Source organism: Pelmatolapia mariae, linkage group LG1 (genome assembly GCF_036321145.2).
Source record: "Pelmatolapia mariae isolate MD_Pm_ZW linkage group LG1, Pm_UMD_F_2, whole genome shotgun sequence".
Taxonomy (NCBI): domain Eukaryota; kingdom Metazoa; phylum Chordata; class Actinopteri; order Cichliformes; family Cichlidae; genus Pelmatolapia; species Pelmatolapia mariae.
In genome coordinates, this window is record NC_086227.1 from 2,169,784 (window position 1) to 2,187,351 (window position 17,568).

Below are 17,568 nucleotides of genomic sequence, written 5' to 3' on the forward strand. Positions count from 1 at the left end.
TAAATGACGCCCACATTTGATCCATCGTGGTAGCCAATTGGGAGACTTGCTTCTAAAATGACTATAATGATACAGAAGATGGCGCGGCCACGTCCTTCCTGGCCGCTCCGCTCCGACTATGCACCTTTTTAGTTTTTTACTTCTTTTTTGCTCTGGTTTACATTCCAAAATCCTCTAGTTTTATAGTCTACGACAGCAGATCACTTGTAAACATCGGTGACAAGGTTGCACATTTAATCTTGGACACTTTTAAACTTGACCCATCCTGGCTGCCAGAGATACTATGCAGCGCGGACAACAACATAGGACGGGCCGCTCATCCGAGGCGTAGAACAAAGAAGCGCCGGGGGAAACGCGCTGGCGTTCGGAACAGACTGAGACAGCAGGCGCATCGCGCACCACTGCCCAGCATCCTACTGGTCAATGTACAATCGCTGGAGAACAAGCTCGATGACCTAAGAGCAAGAGTCACCTTCGAACGTGACATGAGGGACTGCAACATTCTGTGCTTCACGGAGACATGGCTGACCCCCACCGTGCCGGACCAGGCCGTAACTCCGCGCGGACAGAACGGCAGAGTCGAACAAAACCAAAGGTGGAGGAGTGTTTCATGGTAAACAGAAAGTGGTGTGATGCCAGGAGCATTTCTGCTCTCTCCAGCTGCTCCTCACCACATCTGGAATTCCTGAGCATTAAGTGCCGCCCTTTCTATCTGCCCCGTGAGTTCACCTCGGTAATCGGCACAGTGGTCTACATCCCACCCCAAGCGGACACAGGTATGGCTTTGTCCGAACTACATGATGTGCTGAGTTCATTTCAAAACAAGGACCCGGGCACAGCCCTCATTGTAGCAGGAAACTTTAATAAAGCGAACCTCGGACAAGTCATGCCGAACTTCTACCAGCATGTCTCATGTCCGACTAGGGGGGATCGAATTTTGGACCACTTCTACACGCAATACAAGCAGGGCTACAAAGCTGTCTCACACCCGACTTTTGGGAAGTCTGACCACAACGCCATCTTCCTCACTCCCCAGTATAAACAAAACATACAGAGGGAAGAAGTAACCACGAGGGAGGCGAAAAGTTGGTCTGCCCAATCAGAAGCTACACTACAGGACGCACTCGACGACGTCGACTGGGACATGTTCAGAGCATGTGCAGTCGACATCAATGAGTTTACGGAAGTAGCAGTATGCTTCGTCAATATGCTAGTGGAGGAGAATATCCCCACTGCGAGAGTCGCCACATTCCCGAACCAGAAACCGTAGGTGGACAGATCGATCCACGCTGCAGTGAACGCCAGGACCGCCACCTACAACGCGGGTCTCGCCACTGGCGATATGAGTGCCTACAAAGCAGCCTCATACGGCGTGTGGCGCGCGGTGAGAGATGCCAAACGCCGGTACCGGGAGCGCGTGGAGTCTCGCTTCCACCAGAGCTACACACGGAGTATGTGGCACGGACTACGCACCATTACGGACTACAAAGCCAGGGACACTGCGCCGATCAACGCAGACTCTGCATTCACCAATGAGCTGAACCAGTTCTACGCCCGTTTCGAGGTTAGCCAGGCAGCTAATGCTAACTACCGCCTGACTACCGAGGACAGTGACGTCATCAGCGAGAGACCGGTGACCAGCATCGCGGAGCATGACGTCCGAGCGGCATTGAGGAGAGTGAACACAAGGAAAGCGGCGGGGCCAGACGGCATCACCGGCCGTCTGCTGCGCTGCTGTGCTGACCAGCTAGCAGGTGTGTTCACTTCCATCTTCAACGAGTCCCTGGCGAAGTCTGTGGTCCCCACATGCTTCAAAAGATCCACCATCATCCCTGTGCCCAAGAACAGCAAACCCTCATCCCTGAACGATTACCGGCCAGTTGCACTGACCTCGGTAGTAATGAAGGTGTTTGAGAGGCTGCTGAAGAACATCATCTCCTCCTCCATCCCAGACACCACAGATCCGCTCCAGTTCGCCTACCGACCCAACAGAGCCACAGAGGACGCCGTCGCCCACGTCCTGCACACCACCCTTAGCCACGTGGACAAGAAACAGGGTAACTATGTGAGAATGCTGTTTGTTGATTACAGTTCAGCATTTAACACAATAGTGCCCAGCAGACTGTTCACAAAGCTCAGGGATCTGGGACTCAACAGCCGTCTGTGTGCATGGGTGGTGGACTTCCTCACTGGCAGAACTCAGGTGGTGAGGGTGGGTAGGTGTGTCTCCGACAGCATCACCATCAACACAGGAGCACCACAGGGATGTGTCCTCTCGCCACTGCTCTACTCCCTCTACACTTCAGACTGTGTGGCCACCCACGGCTCCAACACCATTGTGAAGTTTGCTGACGACACAGTGGTGTTGGGCGCCATCTCCAACAACGATGAGGCGGCCTACATGGATGAAGTGAAGAATCTGGCATCATGGTGCCAGGACAACCATCTCCAGCTGAACGTTGGCAAACCAAGGAGCTGGTGGGGGACTTCAGAAGGAGTCAGCACAGAGACTACAAGCCCATTATCATCAATGGAGCTCCAGTGGAGAGGGTGCAGTCCTTCAAGTATCTCAGTGTCCACATCTGCTCAGACCTGACATGGGCTGCCCACATTCAGGTCCAGACCAAAAAGGCTAGGCAGCGCCTGTACCACCTACGACAACTGAGGAAGTTCAGGGTCTCTCCAGAGATCCTCAGGATTTTCTATACAGGCGCTGTGGAGAGCATCCTCACACAGAACATCACATCCTGGTTTGGGAACAGCTGTGTTAAGGACCAAAAAGCTCTTCAGAGAGTGATCCATACAGCAGAACGCTGCTGCAGGATTGCTCTCCCCCCGCTTCAGGACACCTACACCAGGAGATGCCGGACTAGAGCAGCGCAGATACTGAAGGACCCGTCCCATCCTGGCAACAAACTGTTCCAACTTCTACAATCTGGTAGAAGGTTCCGCATCATCCAGGCAAGGACAGAGAGACTCAAGAGGAGCTTCTATCCTCAAGCCATCCGGGCCCTGATGGGCCTTTAATTATAAATATGTTCATATTGTCTGTTCTGTAAAATAGTCAGATTGTCTATTCTTATTTAATTCGCTTATATGTACAGAATTCACCTGCTTGCTGCTTACATGCTACTACTGCACATTCACCTAGTGTATATATTATATATAATGTTCTCCCACCCCCTTTGCACAAGTCGAGCAGCGTGTCAGGTTTAATTTCACTGTGTGTTATACCTGTATAACTATGCATGTAACGAACAAAGAACCTTGAACCTTGAAGCCCAGAGAGGTCTGCAGAATACTGAGGAAAATATGAAGAATCGCTTTTTTCCCCATTTTGAGAGGGTCTTGGACTCGGGGGGATGGAGCACGTTTTCCACTTATCAGTATGTTGGCAGTCCCTGGCTCCCCCAGTCCATATGCTGTACTATCCTTTGAGCAAACTACAGAAACCTAGTTGCTAGCGAGGTGTAGGACATGCCCAAGTTTCCTCTTACAGGTACTGAATAAGGATTAGAGTGAATGGGCAAAGATGGCTTGAATGGTCATTAATACTGTAGAGGTTAAATACCAAACTTTTCTACAGTTATTTTAGTGGTGAATTTTCTGAATGAACAGTGAACGATGATAAACAGTTATAGTACTTTCCACAGGCAATAACCAAACCATCAACTGTCACTAGGGTGAAATATAAGGGTGATCCTAACTCGGGGAGCCAGATTCAGTACTGTGTTACATTGCTCTGCGTTTGCTGTTAGCTCTGTGCTAGTAAAGTTTTGAGGTTCTCACGCAGAACAAACCAGCAGCTTTTCTTTGAATGTCTGCAGCAGTTTCTGACTTAACTGCAAACTACAAGTAAGCTGAACAACAGCTGAAAAGCTCAGCTGATGACAACACTCCATGTCTCATGTCTCACCGACACAGATGCATGTGAGACTGCAAAGGTCTGGACACTGGGCATAAACCTGTGTGATGTGTGATTCGCCTAATAGCACACGTAACGATCTGGCAAACATTATAGTGTTATAATCAATCAGTAAACTCGTACCTTAAAGCAACAGGATTATAGGCCTATTTTAATTGCTTTAAAAAGCAGGAGCAGGTTACGTTCATTAGTCTTATAATTTGTAAAGTTTCTTTTTTTTGGATAAGACACTTTTGATCTCTGACTTTAGCCTTTGAGGCAGTGAATCCTTCCAGGCATCATTAACGACTTCTGAAAAAGGGACCAAAGAGAGAACGGTCGAAAGGACAACCTCAAGGAACGTCCCAGGTCGTTCCCTAAGCAGCAATCTTCAAAGCCAGTGCAACAAGGCACTTTTTAAACTTTGTCAACAACTGCACCAATAAAAAAAACGAAGGAATATATCCGAGTTCTGGGGTAAAGAGTGCGCTAAAGGAGAAAGTGAGACTGATTTAATGGTGAGCCGGTGAGGGCTGGAGGAAGTGCTCGAATCATGACATTAAAGTATCTTTATCTATCAGCAGATAAGGCCATAAATTTACCATAAATTACATCTTTTGGATTTTTAATATTAACGATCTGGAGGTGCCACTTACATGCTCTGGGTGAAGAGCTGCAGTTTATAAAGGTACCACATGTCATTTGGTTTATCAAGTGGAAAATTATTGTTGGTTCATTTTAAATTGGAATGGAAACGCCTCCAGATGCCGCCTACGCCCCTCAATGAAATATCCTGAACACACACGCAGGTGGAGACAGCACCCCCTCGCTAACTCATCCAACCGCTTTATGCGTTGTGACGGAGCTGACAGCGCACTGGCACATCCTCTCGTTTCGCACAGACTTCAGAGGCAGTTTATTCCCAAACTCTAAATAACCCGCGGGGTAAAGCAGAGGGAGGAGGACGGCACAGTAATCAGGATGAGAGGAAAAATAAATAAATAAGAATTCAGCGAGTCGTTCTCCTTCTGTTTCCTCTCACTGCAACCAGCCCGAGAAATTAAACCTACACATGGAACACAAAACACAGAGGGCTTCATGTTGACATGGTGGTAATTATGTTTCTAAGAGGGGGGGAAACAGAAGAAGGGAAAAAAGGCTAATCGAAAGCAAAGCCATTTTGCAAACGAATCAAAGTGTGGACGGGGATTTGGGCAAGTGGCCGCGAAGATGCCCGAGCTGATACCGGGAGAAAAGCTCAATCAGCTGGCCAAACAGTCGTGAATGCCTCCTTTTCATTTCAATTCATTTCTGTTTTAGTTTACCTCTTATGAGTAAGTACATGGAAATAAATGGTTGGAAGAAAAAAAAACCTCCAATAGAAGAAGAAAAGACAATCAGGGAAGAGCAGAAAGCAGACAGGACAAAACACGTACAGGAGAGAGTTCCAGTGTTGCCAACTCCTCAGTCAGGAAAATCGCTATTGGCTGTCCTAAAAGTCGCTAGAAGTCGCAAAATGACGCCATCGCCTAATTTCCATAATTGGTCATGCTTACGTTATTGTAACCTACGTTGTAGAAGAAAGACCATGAGAGAGACATGAAGTGAGTAAAAAACACGCTAAATGCACTTAGAATATATTTAGAACTACAAATTAAATTTCTTTTAGCAATTATCGTTTTTTTTAACATCTCAATTCCAACCCTGCTCCTCTATCTGGACTTGGGACCAGGAAAAGTGACTCGAAACAGGCACTCTGGCGGAGTTACACACACACACACACACATGGACATGTAGGGGTGAACATCTCCTGCTCTGTTTTTTTAAAGAAAAATCTGAACAATAGAAACATGTCAGTTATCTGACCAAGTGAAAAATAACTGTATGGTTTACACATGACACGTGACTCCCTAACTGCTAATTAAATTCAAATTTTCAGAGACTTAAACTTAATTCTGTTAAATGAGCACTATATTAACTATAGTAAGAGGTCAGGGAGCAGGACTGATATTGTTTGTTAGCTAGCTCCCACATTAATGTTGCAGCTCTTTTATTAGCCATAGCCGCTACCTGAGAGATGACCAATATGGGTAATTGCAGATCAACATTCATGACAACTGTTCAATACTTTAATGTTGTTGAAACAGGAGCTAAAATGCTCTACTGTACTATGAGGTCTTTTAGATATGATAACAGTGCGTCTGTGCTCAGGTCTAACTTGGTGATGTAAATTTGCCTAACCAGACAGTTAGCTGTGTGTGTGTGTGGTGGGGGGGGGCTGGTTCTCAAGCCAAGCTTTGTTCATTATCATTCACGATAGCCAACAGGCTACTGCAGCTGCTGCCATTTCATTAACAGGCGGGAGAGATTTGAGATATTTACCACCTGAAAGGTAATCTGGTGTCAGACAGCAGGTGGTTGTCCTGTGGTGCAGTCTAGCATTATTCAGTCAGGTCACTGAAGACTACTCAAGTAACTGAGTACTGGTGCTAATGATTTTTTCTTAACATTTAGAGTTACAGCTTCTAAACTGGTGTCCAGCAGTTTCATTTAAGAACTTTTAATAGCATTTTAATATTTAATTATTGCTATCTAATTAATGTGAAAAGAAAAACCACTGAAACACACCACATTTAACTACTCTGTCCAATCGGGACTGTCAGGCTACGAGCATGAGGTATGGTTGTATAGTTTCAGACCGCTGGGATAGCCAACATCTTATTAGTTTGCTGCTGCCATTAACCGTTTGGTGGGAAATAGGATTATGACACTTTTGTGTAACTGATGATCTCTCTTTTGTCTTTGTTGTGGGAGGAGCCTTAGCGAGTGAGTATGACAAGGACTCAGTCGGACTCTCGTCAACACATGGCTTGGGCTGTGTCGTCTTTGGCGAGACGTGGCTGGCAGAGGTAGGTATTCTTGTGCCTGAAAATTGGGTTTTTTTCAAGTGGACAAGAGCATTGCTTTAATGCAACTGTGGCTCGTGGAAGGCATCCAGATTGCAGTTTAATAATACAAAGTACTCAGCCTTGTTGAAGTTGCTGGCTGCAGTGCTGGAGGGTGCCCTACCTGGCAGCTCCATTGTCCTACTGGGATATTTCAATGCTCATGTGGGAAACGACAGCGAGGGCTGGAGGTGAGTCATCTAGAGCAGGGGTGTCGAGCTCCAGGCCTCGAGGGCCGGTGCCCTGCAGGTTTTAGATGTGTCCTTGATCTAACACAACTGATTTAAATGGCTAAATGACCTCCTCAACATGTCTTGAAGTTCTCCAGAGGCCTGGAAATTTCAGGTGTGTTGACCCAGGGTGAGATCTAAAACCTGCAGGACACTGGCCCTCAGGCCTGGAGTTCCCCACCCCTGTTCTAGAGGAACGGCTTGCCTGATCTGAACCCGAGCAGTGCTGTATCATTGGACTTCTCTGCAAATCACAGTTTGTCCTTAATTAACACCATGTCTGAACACAAATGCATTCTTTAGCGCACAGCAGAGTGGCATCAGGACACTCAGTTGCAGGTCGATGATTGATTCTGTAATAGACCTGTGGCTGTGTGTTCTGGACATTTAGGTAAAGAGAGGAGCTGAGCTCCTGATGACCAGCTGGTGAGGAGTTGGGCGGGGACACCCAAAACATACAGAGAAGGTAGAAAAATCTGGCAGACGCTGGGATCCACAGGATTGTTAATCCCAACTTCAACAGTATTCCGAGGAAAGCTGGTGACATCAGCCTCTGGACATGGACCCTGTTTCCAAACCTCAAGGTAGCTGTCATGGTGGTAATCCCTGAATGGGTTGGTGGACACTGGAGGTGAAGGGAGCCATCAAGCACTAGAAGGACTCCTGGTTGGGCTTAATTAGCCTGTGGGACACTGGAGGCAACTGACCTGTGCTAAGAGGCCATGCAGAGTGTTGCTCCGGCAGATGTTGAAGCAAAACCTCAGATGTGGAGTTTTTGAATGCAAAGTACTTGTACAACTTACTTTGCTTTTCTTACCAAACAGGACAGAGCTATTACAGCAGTTGCACTAGTTGAAATCTTCCATTTGTAGTTTTTTCTGTCTCATTTGTAGTTTTTTCTATGCTGGTGACTGTTTCTTTTGTAAAGCTAGACTCGAACCCTTGTAGGCAGATGCTGCCTCTGTTACTTTCTGGAGGAAATGCAGCTTTAAATGCAAGTTTTAAATGTAAAGTTGAAGATGTCTACAGTTTGTGTTATCCACAGACCACAGCATTTAACCCAAAACTGCTCCAAGCCAAAATTGTAATTTATTTTAATTTTAATTCAAATCCGATTCATCACCCACCGAACGGCCCCTGATTCAAAAGCTGTCGTTTTTAATTAAACTAGTCGGCCACCTGTAAAACTGCAAACATCTGATCTACAAAGACATTACTTGTTGTAAGTCTGGCACATTAAAATTTTACATAAATGACTAAAAATATGCAGACATCAATTCAAAAGCAACAGCCGAAGAAAAACAAAGCGCTGTGATGCTTCCATTAGTCCGATGCTACAGAAAATCATATAACAGTGCAGCATCGATCGTATGGGAAGCTTCCTCAGAGAGCTGCTCCTCTGAGCTAAATTTGTACCCAAACTGCTTCAAGCACACATAAATAATTTCCACTGCAGCTCTATTAAGAGGAAGAGGAAGAAGAAGAAAAATAACACCATGTGACAGCCACGGGGGATAAATACCTTGGATGCTAATTTACACAACATAATTATGCAATGACCTTTGTGATGTGGGACAACATGTTCTAGAGGTGTTTGCTGGGTAAAGCACCACAGCTGCTGCTGCTGAACATTTTAGATTTCCTGTCATGTCACACAAACAAGACAACAGAAAAAATATATATATATCACAAAACCAGTCACGTAAACGCACACGCACAGGGATCAACAAAGAACCAAAACAATACATTCACCAGTTCCAAGCAGCTCGTCTCTGGATTACATCCAAGAATTTGTGAATCTGGTCTCTGAAGATTTCTCTGCATCTCATCAGATATAAACTGAATCCTATTATGTCCCCACACAGCTGATTTTACACCAACTATTCAGTCGTTTTCTTCAGAGACTCTATGCAGGTCCACACACACTCAATGAGGGGGTGTTTTACAGGCAAAAAAAATAATTAATTAAAAAGATTCCTCACCAGATTGGCTAATGTAAATCCCCGTGTGGGGTAAAGTGATGAGAAGTGACGGAGAGGCTCTTCAGTCGCAGTCAACAGGAACCATCCGGGGAAGATCCAGTCTGCAGAAATAAAAATAGCTATGAGATGACAGCAGCTGTATGACAGGACTGGAACAATTACTAATATTCAGACAATCTTATAAGATACTAAAGAATAATCTTTTTTTAACAGAAATGAACAGAAAGAGTGAAGATTTCCTCTGAGCTGCTCAACCAAAAGCATCTGAATATCAAACAGCAAAAGCTACAGACTGAGCTGTCAATCACGCAGCAGACAGAGCTTCTCATTACTGTCATTACTCAAGTTGAAATTCACAAGGTTTTTGGGTTGCCAGCGCTCTGAAACCATGTCTCCTCTGTCGATCAACCCGCACAGGAGTGTGGGATTGTCTATTTCTTTAATTCGAGGCTAAATACTACATCACTTCCTGTGCATGCATGGGTTCAGCAGTGCAGCAGCTCGTCTTTTTAAGCAACACGGCTCAACAAGGACTCCTGTGCCATTTTAAACATCAAATGCAAAACCTTTTCAAAAAAGTCAATAAATAAGTCATTAGTACTAGTTACATACCCTCTTTCTTTGCCCAAATGACATTAAACTGAATCTTTTTTAAGACTTTACAGTCATTTCTACCTCTCCTTTGCAGTGTTTCTTCCGGTGTACTGAAAGCTCTCCAGAACAAAGACCCTCTGCTGCATGGATTTTTCAAACAAACAGTCTTAGCGATTGTATCTCATTTGCCTGTTTACCACAGAATATAAATTATTTTCAGTTGAATATTCTTTATAGATAATAATTTATATGTAGTCATACTGATGGGATATGGTATTTGATGGAGATCTACGGGGACTGTCATGATACGTTTTCTTTATTTGTAATATATGTAGTGCAGCATTTTTGTTTGGAAATACTAAACATTCCTTCCATCCATCCATCCGCTACCTTCACATGGTGGAGGGGCTTGTGTGTCCCAGGGATCTCAGGGGCTATGTTGCCAGGGGGCTTTTGCTCCCTCGTACAGCCTCCCATGGCAAACTGGTCTCAGGTGATGGACCAGACAAAGAGAGGATTCAAAAACCCCTGTGAGTATAAGATCTAGGGAACAATTCACCCTGCCCAGGATAGGGTTACCAGGGCCCCACCCTGGAACCAGGCCCAGGGAGGGTGCCCGAGGGCGAGCGCCTGGAGACCATGGGACATGGGGCTACTACCTGTAAGGTGGGGCCATGCGGCAGCCGGGGGCAAAGACCCTGTTGGACCAATCACCAGCTACCGAGACTAACGATTGGGAAATGGAATGTCACCTCTCTGGTGGGGAAGGACCCGATCCACTGCGTGAGGTTGAGAGGTACCAGCTAGATATAGCCAGGCTCACCTCAACACACGGCTTGGGCTCCAGAACCCTGGAGAGGAGCTGGACTCCCTTAGTCTAGAGTTGCCCTTGGCGAGAGGCGGCAGGCTGAGGTAGGCATCTTAGTATCCCCTCGCCTTGCTGCCTGTACGTTGGAGTTTTTCCAGTGGACAAGAGGGTTTGTTCCCTGCGCCTTTGGGTCGGGGAACATGTCCTGACTGTCGTCTGCACCATTAGACCTGCATTCTCTTAAATGGCCACCAGGGAGCAATAGCTGTAGCTGCAAAAGTGCCCAGACCTCTATAAACATTTATGGTTTCAGTTACTTGTTTTGGATCACACTGATTAAAATGCAAACAGATTTTTTTCCCTCAGTGTCAGAGAGTAGGATTCGGAAATAAACGCACATTGGCTAATGACTTCAAATTCCATTAGCCAATGAGCTTGTGTTTTCAGTCTGATCCGATCGCAAAGGTGACATGAGTGATGTCACAGTAGGCACCGGACCTTTTATACTGTGGAAGTGGGATGGCTGTCCTAGACTAGCTCTGAAGCTACTTTGAAGTTGCTAATGGAAGAGTAGAAGATGACCAGCATTATTCTTGGCCTTGGCTCAAATAACTACATTCTCAAATAAATTAAGCACTTAATAATGGGCCAAAACAAAAATAAGCAAGCAACAATAAAACCACAACAACTTAAAAAAGTAAATTATAAAATCAGACCTATTCTAAATCTGACAGAAAATTTACAAAAAAAATGAATGTAAATGCATTTTAAGATATCATTTTCCTTAAATGTTTATTTCAGACTTTTTGATCAGCTGCAAGAACTGTATCCATCGTTGCCTTTTCCATAAAGAATGCCTGATGAAAAAGCTCAGGAGCACTGGAATGGATCAATGGTGCCTTCCAATCAGACTGATTTACTGAGATAAAAACATCACGGGTTATTGCTGTGAGGGGTGTTGTGTAAAACGTGACTCCAAGTCTGTGGGCAGGGCTTACAACGGTTGACTTTCGGGAAGGGAACTCCGTGGGGTGAAGCTCTGGAGGGAAACAGGGGGACAGAGAAGCAGACGGGAGGAGTGAAAAAAGAAGAGGGAAAAGAATTAACATACACAAAAAAATCTTGTCTTTCTTTTGTCCTCCCTGGCATTGCCTGGGCTCCATCCAGATGGCAGCTCCTCTCTTCTGTTGTATAGAACAGAGGGAGGCGACACGACGCCTGTCAAAAATCCGAGAAATTCTGCCCCGGAGCCCGATCTTAGCCAGAGCCTGTGACAAACAGTCTCCTCGCATGCCGACAGTCTAATCTGCACCAGCATCAGCGAGGATGTGGGGGGGCTAGGATCATCCTGAACCACAGGAGGTCCCGCACTGTTTTTACTGCAGCTGATAGCTGGAGTGATGCTGTTGTTTGTGTGCTAACAGCCCGTCTGATGGCTCCAGGAGCACAGCCAGATTGGCTCTTCGTGTGAAACAACAGCAGCCATTAAAGCTCCTCCATACGGCCTGGGGCGAGAGGAGCAGGAGGAGGGGGCCATCTACCCCAGACTGAGTCCAGCCCAGTGTGAGAAGGAGCTTGTCTTTTTGTTTTAGTTGGTAGTAAACACAATCAAGGGATTCAGCTTAGTTTGCATGGCCTTAGCTAATCTGATTATTCGATTCTTCTTACAGCAATGAAGAGATTTCTGAAAAGAGGAAATGTGCTCTTCTTCCCCACGGCCGAGGCTTAGCAGAGTTTAGCACATGCAAACGCACCGTGGTGCATACTCTCTGTGGGAGTGCACAGACACGGGAGAAGGATCACTGCTCTTATCTGTCACGTGCAAATCTTAAATCCCCAGACACAGACACAGACATTGGGGGGCAGGTAAATTTCCACTGTAGGCATGCCTCAGGGGTCCCCCCACCTGCTGTATAAAAATAGCTGTTGGGTGATTTCTGACCCCTGCATGCGAGAACACACACAATGCCAGAAATACACATCTTCAGCTTTTTAACATGGACAGTTTGTCATTTTTCAAGTAAAGTCAATGTAATTTTTGACTTGACAAAAGCTTAAATGTTCATTTAGGCTTTAGGGGAAAAGAAACAAACAATGGCAGTTTCTTAAAACAAATTATTAACAAGGAAGTCAGATGTGTGTTGTACCAGCCTCGAGTACATCTATAAAAAAATGCATAAGTTAAGTGAGGCCTTTAAATAAAAACAGACGGAATTTCTATGGAGGCAGCACAATTGATCATTTAAACAAGAGTTTCATAACTTTTTAAAATAAAAAACAACAAATGCATTCAAGATCAAATAAAATGGCTGTAACAACAAAACTAAAATAAATACAGTGGAAGTGAAGGAAATGTATTTATATTATTCGCCCAGTTCATTTGCACTCATGTCACAACAGTCCCCCGCTAGTCTCCATTCACTTGTACTGAAACTACCAAATATCAGAGCAGCTTTCGGCCGTTTTAACTCACCTGTCCTAAGTTTACAGTCAAGTCACAAACTACTAAAGACACACAAGGAAAAACTGATGCAATACCAGACATGGAAAACCCCCAAGTTGCTGATGGTGTCCTCTGTGTTCTGTCTCTAACTAACAACTATAGACTATTTAAGAGATGGATGGACGTCACTGTGGCGTGACACACCGGCTAGTGGGCGGCTATTTTAAAGCCTCAGGTTTGGCATTGTTTTTTTTCACAAGACTGGACATGCTGGGTGAGGGGTGGACCTGAATTATAACTCCAGGAACATTGTGTGACTATAATAGCAGTACTTTGTCAATCACAAAATAACCTCATCCTAAAGCACTCCCTGTTCTATTGTCCATTAAACTATAATGGGAGCATCATTTACCAAATGAACATCATCTTACTGAAGTATTAAAGAGAACTTGAAACTCCTGACTCAGGCTATAAAGTCATTAGAAGAAATGTTTACAGAAGCCATAAATCATGCGACAAATAGGGTCATTTTCCCCATTTAAGGCATTCATTGGGTTCATATTGTGTATCCGGAGGTTAAATCCATCCTTTATATATGGTGCCACCCCTCCTTTTTTTCTTTAAGTGAGAAATTAAGACCCAGTATTCGGACTTTCTTTCCATTTTCAGCGAGGTCTGGTGCTAAATAACAAGGTCAAATAAGGATAATGGCTAGGGCACATTTCACATCAGGGACTTGTTCAGCGCAACCAAGCCAATGTAGCAGATTTAAGAGTAGCTAGAAAGTTACAATAAACAGTAATGGCCCAAAAGGTTGATTCTGTTCATCTGGACGTAGCGTTTTCAGTGACTTCTTCAGTCTCAGCTGACTGCACGTTTCCCCAACCTTATCTGGGTATGTATGACACAAATCTGACTCTCTACTTCCACTGAAACCACTTCTTTTTCCCAATTCTGTATTTTTCAGGCCAGAACGCGTGAAGGCAACATTAAAAATTTAAACTGAAGTGACTTAATTGCTGACACAAACAGACACGAGTCACACCACACTGAAGCCAATTTACAGCCTTTTAATTTTTTTTTTCCTTGCTACACAGTCAACACTTTGATGTGTGAAACTGTGATCACAGCACAGCTGCAGCGGTTTCAAATTCTACAAAATGACAATGATCTGCAAAATCTCAACAGTGAACTGACTGGAGTCAGCCAAGCTAATTTGCCTGAACAGTGGTCAAGTCAAAGCCCTTATACAGTCACCGTCACTTTGTTAGGTACACCTGTTTGACTGCTTGTTAACACAAATATCTAATCAGTCAGTAACATGGTAGCAATTCACGTGACTCTGAATTTGGGATGGTTGTTGGTGCCAGATGTGTTGGTGTCGGAGTATTTCAGAAACTGCTGATCTACTAAGATTTTCCCCACACAGCCATCTCTATGGTTTACAGCAGGGGTGTCAAATATGGCATAATCAGCCCAGCAAAGACTCTAATCTGGCCCACTGGAAGGACAAAGGACAACATACATTTTTAAAGTTTAAGTATTTTCTGACAAGCTTTTTTTTTTTTTTCAAAGAACAAGAAAAGCAAAAACAGAAAAACTATTCTTTTTCATGGGAATTCATGCTAAACTAAACGAACAATTACAAAAAAATTAAATTACAAAAATTTGGTGACCATAGTCACCACATGTATGATTCTATGATTCACGTACGGATGCACCTGACAAGTCTGCAGCAACTGTGTGACGCTATCCTGATACGGATCAATGTCGTCGAGGAATTTGGACATAACGCTGTGCTTGAATTGTCAGAAGACAGAACGCATCTATGTTTCTGCTTTGGCTGCTCTTCATGGCTGTACAGATTCTTTTTGAGCTAATGCGAAATAAATGAATTGGCTAATTTCATTCAATTCACAATACTATTTATTAACAGCATTGTATTTAATACCCAGCTGGATGCAATTCCCTGGGTCGCAAAAAACCCCAAATCCAGCTGTAGAGAACGACCTTCAGCTCTCTATTGTATGACCTGCATGAACATATCCCTGATGATTTTTCTGGGCTAGAATCTCTAGTTTCAAGTCATACTGAATAAAACATGGAGATCATTTTATAAATGGTACTAATTTAAGTAATAATGGAAGATAAACCGGGGTAAATCGAGTCAAACATGCCATTATATTTCTAGGTGATGAATAAAGAAAAGGTAAAAAATAGGCACAGCAGGATAAAATTTGTCCCATCACCATTTTTAACTGCCCCCCTCAGCCACTTCCCCGTAGTGCTGGTCCTGCCTGAACATCTGCTGTAGTCCACAGTTTTTGCTCTGCTCTTTGCAGAAACAGCGGCTAACGAAACCCTGGTTGTTTTGCTGTTTCTGGAAAGCTCAAGAAGGAAATGCAACTTAACAGAAGGAAAAACTGCAGCAGTATGAGCAAAAAAACAATATTGACTTGCTTGTGCTTCCTCAAAGCATCGAGTTAAATGAGTTAAAGAATTCAAGATAGGAATAGTGTTCATCTGTCCCAGACTTACTGCCATTTATCTAAATGATCTCATTTAAAAAAAAAACCCATACTACTACTAAGCGTCTGCATTTTCTTGATGGTTCAAATTGCCAAAGAAAAGGAAAATCAATGTCAGTTCTGAATCCAGGAGTCCTTGTGTGCCCACAGAAAGAAAGTGGCCAAGCAACAGCCCCACTGAGCCAAAGAATCAGGCCTGGGGGAGTCCAGTTAAGGAGACAACAACGCAAAAACAAAAAGAAAAGAAAAGAAAAGAGGGGGATCGCAGCAGGCTGAGAGTACAACGGGAGACCAGGAAAAAAAACTGATGGAAGAGGAAAATCTTGGGAGAAGGAGAATCAACTTGGAAGAATATCGCTGACCGAAATGTCCCCAACATCCACTTCCTGGCACGTCTTTGTCAGGACACAATCAAAGAAGAGTGACCGAGGTAATGGTTAGAAAAAAAGTAACTGTGGGAAACCGTAGGTGTCAAGTGAAGGCAACCTTTCAAGTGACACACATCACTGCCGTTTTTGTGCAACAAGCTAGGGCTGCACAATCCTTGGCAAAATTATAATCACAATCATTTTGTTCAATATTGACAGCGTAATTTTTTGTGATGATTATTTATCGATTTTGGTGTTTAAAAAAAATGAAAACATTTATTGCGTTGTTGTGAAAACAGAACAGCGCTTTCTAATTTGTAGAAATCATCATCATTTCTTTTTAAAAGCTGTACCGACCCTAACACGATGAAATAAACACACACTGCTTTCAGTCTTACATTGTGCTGAGGTTACGTTCAGCTGCTCGCTTATTCACAAGGGTTTGAGGCAGGTAGCGCCCCATGTTCGATTTGGCAGATTCTCTCACTGGCTGACCTTACGAGAATATTTGATCCTCCTGTGACGAAATACTGTGCTACATTTATATTATACAATCTTTATGGCCACAAACTAATCTCCTGTGTCACGATTTGGAGTGCATTTGATGAGCATGCATTTTAAATATCGCTACTGACTAGCTGCTACACATGTATCATGTATTAGGGCATATGAAGCTTTGGTGTTGATGAAAATAAATTAAGGGAACTAAAAGGGTAATTTATAGAGAGCTTAAGGGTTTCTTCCTTTTCCATGCTTGCTTCGTAATCTTGATGGCTTTGTCTTTGTGTTGTAAAAAACAATAAACCACTTTTAAAAACAATGGGATGGATTAAGCTGCAATCAATCTCCTCTGCTGCTGGGGGCTCATCACTTCACAGTGATGTGAATATGCTGGGTTCTGTTATACTTCCATATTTTATTGAAACCTTCGACCAGACAGTCTGCTTTGCTTACATAAGAGAGATGACCACATTGAAGCTGTGGATTGCAGTTATCATAGACGAAATAAAAGATGGATGCAGCTTCTGGCTCTAAAAAGAGTAGACAATATGAAGCGCCTTAGTTCTCTTTAATGGCCAGCAGGGGGTGACTCCTGTGGTTGCAGAATCCAGCTGTATAGCAGAGTTTGGGAGAATAACCTCCCCTTGATCAGTGATGTCAGTGAACACTTTCCTGATGAGTTAAAGCAGATTCAAGTCATACTGAGCAGAACATGTTCTGTCTGTCTGTCCGTCTTTCTTTTGGGTGTGCATGCATGAGCGTCTGCTGCATGTGTGGAGAGGAGAATGGGTGTGAGGTTTTCTAAAGGTTTGAACTTTACTTTTTACATTGGTGATTCACATTTTAGCTGTTCACACAAGCTTTTTTCACTGGTGTGTTTTTGGTGTTTTTTTCAGCAGCATATAGCATTTAGCTGGGTACGATAGCGGCAATGATATGTGGTTCTGAAGGCTTTTGGAGCCTTTCCCGTCAGCATGGTATTAAAATACCCGTTGGATTATTCGGTTGAGAAGTGTTGTTTGGCTGTAGGGGAACTTGTCGAATGTGACAGCATGAAGGCAGGGTCTAGGAGAAATAATGTGGTTGTCATGTTTCTGGATTCTATGGACAAGGTGAATAGCCTAGTTGAGAGGGGAGGGGTTTTGAGAAAGATCATCCTGTCCAATTTGCCAACTGATGCCAATGATGTATTGCTGCAGGAGTTGTCACGTCATGGTCAGCAAAGACAATGCTCCCCTCTGGGTGCAAATCGGCAAAGTTGAGGC

General features: G+C 44.1%; 1 protein-coding gene across 1 annotated transcript in view; it reads right to left on the reverse strand.

Annotated features, from left to right (window-relative positions):
* The window catches only part of large2 (LARGE xylosyl- and glucuronyltransferase 2), a 117,967-nt gene that overhangs the window by 59,038 nt on the left and 41,361 nt on the right, over positions 1–17,568 (reverse strand). Inside the window, exon 2 of the mRNA XM_063469831.1 lies at positions 9,062–9,162. The gene's annotated coding sequence lies outside the window, so the exon portion shown is untranslated. The remainder of the gene's footprint in view (positions 1–9,061; positions 9,163–17,568) is intronic.